Below are 8,686 nucleotides of genomic sequence, written 5' to 3'. Positions count from 1 at the left end.
ATGTGTTTTTGTTACAGACATAAGTTATATGTCCATAATCGCATGTAAATTATAACGTAATGAAACTGTGGAAGGCCCACCTAATTAAAAAATGTGCGTATAACCTTTGAATAATTTGAAACATATAACTACATATTATAAAATGTAATGATAAAAGAACACTTTTTAATCTACGACAAAAAAAACCTAGATCTACGAAACCGGGCTTTCTTCGGTTACAGCATCATATAAAAGGAAAATGATCTGTTTTTGTAATATATAATAGTTGCGAAATATGAAAACGTGGTAACATAATCCTTGCCGGATATCGTGATTTGCTTATTAGTCAGTAAAAAGTTATTACAATGAACATAAATTATAATTAATAGCTAAAACCGAACCGTGTAATAATATTTATTATTTTCGTTGTGTCTAATTATGTAAAATTAAAAATCATAGACAAAATAATGAACATAATAAATATTTATTTTATATTTATAACATTGGCCATAGCCTGCGAAAGCCTTAACACTACATCTAGTTAGTAATAAATCATACAGCCACATGTCCCATTCAACAATCAAAACCTAGAATATAAAGTAACTCTAATGGTTTTCTAATGTCCCGAAAGTTGTAAAGACAAGGTGACACTGTAACTTTGCCAATAACTACTAAAAACTTGCTCAAGGTTAATTATGTGTCGTTGTTAGAAATACTATGAATTCGGCATAGATTGTTCGCCCTTTTCATACCTTTAATAAAATTTTGTACTTTCACTTTTTTATTGATTATTTCATTGTATTTTTTGTTCATAATTTTTATAGAATATTATGTTATAATTATATCAATACTATAATTATTCCTCTCATTTAAGTTTTTGTAAATGACAACATAATATGTAAGGATAGAATACCACTTGAAATATATAACTTACTAGCTTTTGCCCGCGGCTCCGCCCGCGTTACAAAGTTTTTCGGGCTAAAGTATTCCGTTATAAAAGTCACGCTATATATTTTCCCGGGAGCCTATGTTCTTCCCAGGGTCTTAAACTGTCTCCATACCAAATTTCATCTTAATATGTTGGGTAGTTTTTGAGTTTAACACGTTCAGGCAGTCGGATGCAGCGGGGACTTTGTTTTATAATATATTTTTGTAGAACTTTTTAAGAGGAACAATTCCGTCATACATCATTGTTGCATAACTTTAACTGTTTATGCAGCGCACGCAACGGAAGCTCTCAAAACTAATCAATTTTCCCCGTTTTTGCAACATGTTTCATTACTGCTCCGCTCCTATTGGTCATAGCGTGATTATATATAGCATATAGCACTCCACAAACAAAAGGCTATCCAACGCAAAAATATTTTTTCAGTTTGGACCGGTAGTTCTTAAGATTAGCCATTACTGCTCCGCTCCTATTGGGTATAGCGTGATGATATATAGCCTAGAGCACTCCATGAACAAAGGGCTATCCAACGCAAAAATAATTTTTCAATTTGGACCGGTAGTTCCTGAGATTAGCCATTACTGCTCCGCTCCTATTGGGTGTAGCGTGATGATATATAGCCTATAGCACTCCACGAATAAAGGGCTATCCAAAGCAAAAAGAATTTTTCAATTTGGACCGGTAGTTCCTGAGATTAGCCATTACTGCTCCGCTCCTATTGGGTGTAGCGTGATGATATATAGCCTATAGCACTCCACGAATAAAGGGCTATCCAAAGCAAAAAGAATTTTTCAGTTTGGACTGGTAGTTCCTGAGATTAGCGCGTTCAAACAAACAAACAAACAAACTCTTCAGCTTTATATAATAGTATAGAATAGCGGTTGCAACGTTCAAATTTTGATTCAGTGCTCCTGAGTTCAATTTCGTCTGAGGATGTGATTCAAAATAAATGCCGAGTGCATTTTATCAGTTTCAACGAGCACTATAGCGAATTTATGTAACTACATACATACCTACATGGATATGAACGGAAGTCAATGAAATCGTTTCTATAAGTCACTATTCTTGATTCCCATTTCAATTTTATGTTTACGATTTCCCAGATATATATATTGCCTCCGAATAGCCCAGGTATAGAAATATCTTTTTTGCTTATATTTTATTTATTTTCATACGTTTATAAACATGCGGGTAGAATTGCGGGGATTTGAGCTTTATACGAGTACCTTATAAATAAGCAAGACCGCCTGATGAAAAATTCATATGTTAATAATACTTGCCGCGCTGAGCGTCTGCTATTGTGATTTTGGTCGGTATTCAAATAAAGTGTAATAGCAGCATAATTAGGATCCGGGACGCGTAGAGCTCTAAAGCTACGCGACGCTTCGCACTTTGAAGGTAATATAACTAAAGATTTTATGAATTATTGGGAGTTGTTGTTTTAACAACGGACACAATGAACTTCTAGCTATTTTTTTTGTGAAAGTGATTGAAAATATAACACTTACTAACATCTCCAAGAAACACTTAAATAAATAAGACTCTCCTTTTTTCAATCTTTATATAAGTTTTAATTCCCATCCATCGCATTTCCGTTAAATGTTATAGATTATTAAAACAAACGTCGAAGAAAACATTGTATTAATTTTGTATTCTTCGAAAACGTACTTTATACCTACCTAGCATACTGCATACAAACTATGGGTAAATACGAGCTAGCACTCGCTTCTAGTTCAATAAATCTTTGAACTCACTGCTCACAAATAGTTCGAAATTTAGTTTAGTTAGTTATGATTGAATTTGACTTCTCTTGACTTCCAATGTGTATTGATGTGGCTCATAGCATAGGTTACAATTAAAATGACAAGTCGCACATAGTTAGTAATGTGTATACTTAAGAGGTAAATCTAAATGTGTCGACGTGGCTTAAGATGCAGCGCCCTTGTCGATGGCTGGTACAAAAAAGCGAGAACTACTTACTTGCTAGGTGTTTATTAATTTTATGCTGGCAACATCGTCAGCGCAGAGAGGCTTTTACGCGGGTTGAGCGCGGAGAAGTGTGCTCCACTCACCTGTCTCGTTAAAATCGAGCGCACTTCACCTATAATTCTTTATACAATACACGTGTGGTACCATTTAATAGTGTGACGGTTTATAATGCCCACATTAAATTTGGAAGATAAAAATTAAACATGTATCTAATTTCTTGGAGTGACGAATAAATACCATTGTCACAGAGCTTAACATCTAAAAGATATATTAGTGATGTCTAAAAACTTTTTTCGTGAAGGTAGTAATTTTTTTCACCATTTAATAGAGTATACCTATGATACTTTTTTCTAAACTACTAATACTAAATTCTTTAGACAAGTAGACCCATTTGTTTTCTGTAGTATTTTTAATGAGAATTATTTTTGATAAGTAAAAAATATTATGCTATTAAAATGTATACCATTTAAGTATTAGGTTACATTTTTCACACTCATACTTTCTGCGTTAATTGAGTACCTACATAATCACCTCTAATATATACACCATAATAATTAAGATATCCCAATACGCATCTAAAAAAGTCACATAAATAGCTTGGGTGAACTCCCATCGCACGGACACCTTAAGAAGCTCCATCAAAATTAGGATCCGAGTACGATACGCGAAGTCCCCAAGTTTCGCTGCAACTTCGTGCATCCAATTTAACTTATACCTAGTCTTGCCATAAATATTGTAATAAAGAAAAAAGAAAATTGTTAACTGCAAATAACATTTATTACTTTTACAGTGTGTCAGTTTAATACATAAATATAAAACAATTAAAAATATAAAAAGCTTATTCGAAGTGGTCTCCATTGGCTGCAATACAGTCCTTTAAACGATGAGGCCAGTTATCAATAGAAGCACGCACTCTTTCCATGGGAAAATTCTTCACTGCCAATCGTATAGATTGTTTTAGGGACTCCAAATTATCATGGCGTTTAGAGCAAGCTGTACTCTCTAAAACTGACCACAAATCATAATCCAGCGGATTAAGATCGGGACTAGACGACGGCCAGTCTTCAGCTCTGATGAAGTCCGAAACGTTCGATTCCAACCAAGACTGCGTGGACCGAGCTTTATGACCCGGCGCCGAGTCTTGCTGGAAGGACCATACTTGGTTATTGAACATGGTGATGTTAAGGGGCTTAACTACCTTCTCAAGAATGGTATCTTGATACACTTGTGCCGATGTTTTGATACCTTTTCACAAAAATATGGCTCAGTCACTCCTTCATAGCTAACACCCCACCAAACCATCACTGAAGTCGGATAATGTCCACGTTGCACTCTGTCGACTAATTGGGAAGCTTCCTTAGAGCTTTGAGCATAAATACGGTCATTTTGTTTGTTAAAATGTTGCTCAATTGTAAAAATTTTCTCATCCGTAAACAAAATTTTTCTGTGACCTCCCTTTGCGTACCGCTTCAGTAGTTGTTTCGATTTTACCACCCTATTCTTCTTTAAATTATCAGTTAAGAAATGGCCAGTGCGTCTCTTATAGGCTGCAAGTCCTAAGTCATCTTTTAAAATACGCGACATGGTTCTAGGTGCTATCTTCATTTCCCGAGATAAAATCTTTTGCTTTCGGACAGGATTTCTTCGAATTCTTTCCCTTACTGCTTTGACCACCTTTTTCGTACGAACACTACGTGGACGGCCAGATCTTTTCTGTCACAAACAGAGGAGGTCTCATTGTACCTATTAATAGCCCGGTACACAAACATTTTACTAATACCAAGTGTATGGAGAGTTTTAAAAATTGCATTTGGCTCCATACCTACTTTGTGTAATGCTATCACAGCGATTCGGTTCTCTTTATCACCCCACACCATTTTAATATCGCAAAATATTTTACAATGTATTGGCGCCAAAATGAGAAAACACAATGAACAATCGTATAAAAATGACAGATTCGAAATTCAAATGTAATATTTTTTTATAATTAAGTGTAACAGTATTTATGGCCAGACTAAGTACATTGTACTAATGGTCGTTTTTTCGACGGCTCTCCTCGTCTCGCTGGCTCTGTCTCGTGGTTATCGATTGGTCTCGATGTTTATTGCCTGGCAAATCCTTTAAAACTTTATAAGTATTGTCATAATAGAGTATTTAACAAAATTGGGCGGCGCAACAAGTTATGTACTTTCTGCACTAAAGTTTTTAGTTGCGGTTTAAATCAACCTTATGTCTGACCTCAATTATTTATGTATCAATATTAGATGGATTGTTAAGCTTAAAGATTATAGAAAACACATTCTCCTCAAGTGGAAATGTATATCCAAATTGTCGGATAACAGTTTTCATTCGTCTTTCGCATCATAATACAATATTTTCGAGCAACGCCATTAATGCCAGCTTTCAACGCGAGTTCACTTATGTGAACATACCCTTGTAATGATCAAAAACTTCTGACTGTTTGTCTATGGACCGCTACTGTTTAATTTGCAACTTTAGTTTATTCGGGTTTATAGTAGAGGATTTGGTACAGCTTGTTAAAACTAATACCTACTCTCAGAGTTTCACTAATAAGTAACTTCAAATATAGTTTCAATCAGGAAGTTTCATAACTCCGCTAACTTGTTTAACTATATTATAGTATTATAATAATTAATAAGTATATTCTAAATTCCAGATGCACATTGCGAGTTTTATTGGATGATTTTTGTCTAAAATAGTTTAAATTTTTTTAAAAAATAAACGGTTCCACCAAGACGAAGTACAAAAGTTATTCATGATTTCAACTTAACTTATCTCTAGCTTCAACAATTAGCGATTTACGTTTAAATTGCTGGTGTATGACATTTTTACGACATCCTGGATGCCATGTCTGCATAAAAATCGCACAATATAAAATTGCCTTCCATACTAATAACTAAAACGCTTGAATCTAGCTGACTTTATTTAAGGGGTTTTGACACCACAAACAAGTTGGCATGGGACGTCGTCGTTTATCAAGACTCCGGAAAGCTGAAATCTGCAGAGCTTTGAATCTTCTTCACTACATAAAGTCTCCGAGAAACGGCTATCGCCAATGACCAGCACTGAAAATGTAGGTACATATGTTTGATAGCTTCGAAATATATATTGTAATATAAGTATTATACTTATTAGATAAGTCTAATACAAAGGAAATAAATAGTAATTGTATAACATTAACTACAATAACAAAGGATAGAGACAAACAACTCGTTTTGTAATGCACGTATCATTCAGAGCAGAATAATAAAAATGTAGCCAACAACGTCGCAACACATTTTATTAACCTCCTCGTGCGTATTTCTCGGAAAACAATAGCTATATTCTAGCTTAGTAAATAACTTTAACAATATCCACATATTGTATACAAAGAAAAACGCATCATAAATTAATTATGAAAGAGAATCATAAAATAATGATATTCCGAGTATAATTATTTACTCTCAACGTTTTTGCTCATAGCCGTGTTAAACTAAAATGTTATCTGCATAGTAAATAAATACAAAATGTAAGCCTTGTGAAGGTTTTGAATACGTAATAATAATTCAACTAACTTGCAAAATCGATCGGCGTTGAGACGACATCGTATCAGTAGACGGGGTGTGGAATGGAATCCTACTTGGGGAGGATGCTGCGATAAAAATCTCGGTCAGGCGTCAGATAAATGGACGCATTGATGTGTATTATTGCGAATCTGTTTTATAAACATATTATGAGTGTCATGGGTAAGAGTATTTTTCATGACGTAAAAATACATAATAATACCTAAGTATAAATTAGAAAAAAAGGTGTAATTTAACTTTATCTATTACTATTGGAAATGAAAAATGATAGATTCCCATAAATATTGAAGAAAAAAATTAGTTAAATATTTAAGACATTTATACAAAGATAATTATAACGTAACACAGTTTCATAATTACATCATTTTCATCAATACTCACATTAATGGAGGACGCCTGAACTTCGCCTCGTTCGGCTCCCCTCTTATTATGGTTTGACAGTTATTGTCCAACTTTCCCGGGCTGTGAGCCTTTAATTTCACTGTGAAAAGCCCTTGCGGGTCACTCGAGGTAATGACCTCTCGCTCACGTGTGTGGGTGTAGACAAGGCCAGAAATATTGCCCATGGAAAATATAGGGTAACATAAAAGCACGGCTGGTCCACTCAATTTTATTATAATTGAAAGTTGCAATTGGGAACAATTGTCGATAGTTCAAATGCTCCGCTATGAGTTGAAATAATTTTTATTCTGACTATATAAGCGTTAAAGTTTAAAAAAATAGTACAAAGAAGTTTACAATTAATGTTCTTTAGAAAATTTATAGATTTTATCATTTTGAAACATCTCCTAATTTAAATAAATTTAATAAAACTTGTTTCGCACCTGCAGTCGTTTTGTACTGTGAATGATCACTACTCCTTATTGAGTTACATTATACATGACGATGCGAATGCTAACATGATTAAACAGATTAATAATCATATGCAGTTTATTAAAAAATATAATCTCAAAATTATTTTTGATTTACGGGAATACTGCAGAACTTGCATGGCAGAGTTTTCATCGCGACAACAGTTATGAACAAATGAATCAATCTGTACGCCAATACCTCCACTACGATTATTATTTAAAACGACTGGCATCGATTATTTTATATACAACATGGGCTTTAGATATAATTTTTCGTGAAGTACTGCATTTTAATTAACAAATATTTCGTTACTATTAGTCCAGCCTCGTTGGATTATTCCGATTAGGCATCATTATAATAATAATAATATCAGCCCTGTATTATATACTTGCCCACTGCTGAGCACGGGCCTCCTCTACTACTGAGAGGGATTAGGCCTTAGTCCACCACGCTGGCCTAGTGCGGATTGGTAGACTTCACACACCTTCGAAATTCCTATAGAGAACTTCTCGGATGTGCAGGTTTCCTCACGATGTTTTCCTTCACCGTTAAAGCGAACGATAAATTCACAAAGAATACACACGTGATTTTTTAGAAAAGTCAGAGGTGTGTGGCCTTGGTATTTGAACCTGCGGACATTCGTCTTGGCAGACCGTTCCACACCCAACTAGGCTATCGCCGAATAAGCATCATGAACTGGCATATTATCATAATAGATAAATTAGAAATAATAATTTTAGACTACATATTATTGCATGAAAGATTGCACACCTATTGCGTACAAACATAAATATATACCTATACGTACAGTAGAAAAGTAAGGGAAATAGCCTTCCGGCTATAAAGGAAATAAAAAATCAAATGCGCAAAGGGTTCGATGATGGAAAATGTTAATGGGGATTTTTCAGGTGAAACAAAGGTTCGCAAAGGGCCAGCGGACGCTTCCGGAGCTACGCGTCGTATCGAATACATCCGCCTGCCCTCCGAGAGACAACAAATATAGATTAAAATTAACGCAGATCGTGCATTTCTTTCAAATGAATTGGATGTGAAATGTGGTTGTACCTCAATTATTAAAAAAACCAAAGAGTTTATGTTTTTTGTAAATTATGTTTCTAGCCCACTTATATGTGGTGTATAACTAATATATTATGCTCTTTATTCGAGTTATTCCTGCAATATTTAAATAAATAAGTGGAATCCATCAATTTGAATTTGAATTTAAGTAGAAATAATGTAAAATTGTACCTGTAACGGCTTAACTTTAACTTACTCCAGTCTATTTAGGCGTTAATGTTCTTATTAATTAATTCCAATCATATTTTTAAAATTTTTG

This window comes from Manduca sexta, chromosome 12 (assembly GCF_014839805.1).
Source record: "Manduca sexta isolate Smith_Timp_Sample1 chromosome 12, JHU_Msex_v1.0, whole genome shotgun sequence".
Lineage (NCBI taxonomy): Eukaryota > Metazoa > Arthropoda > Insecta > Lepidoptera > Sphingidae > Manduca > Manduca sexta.
Note: the sequence above shows the minus strand (reverse complement) of the source record.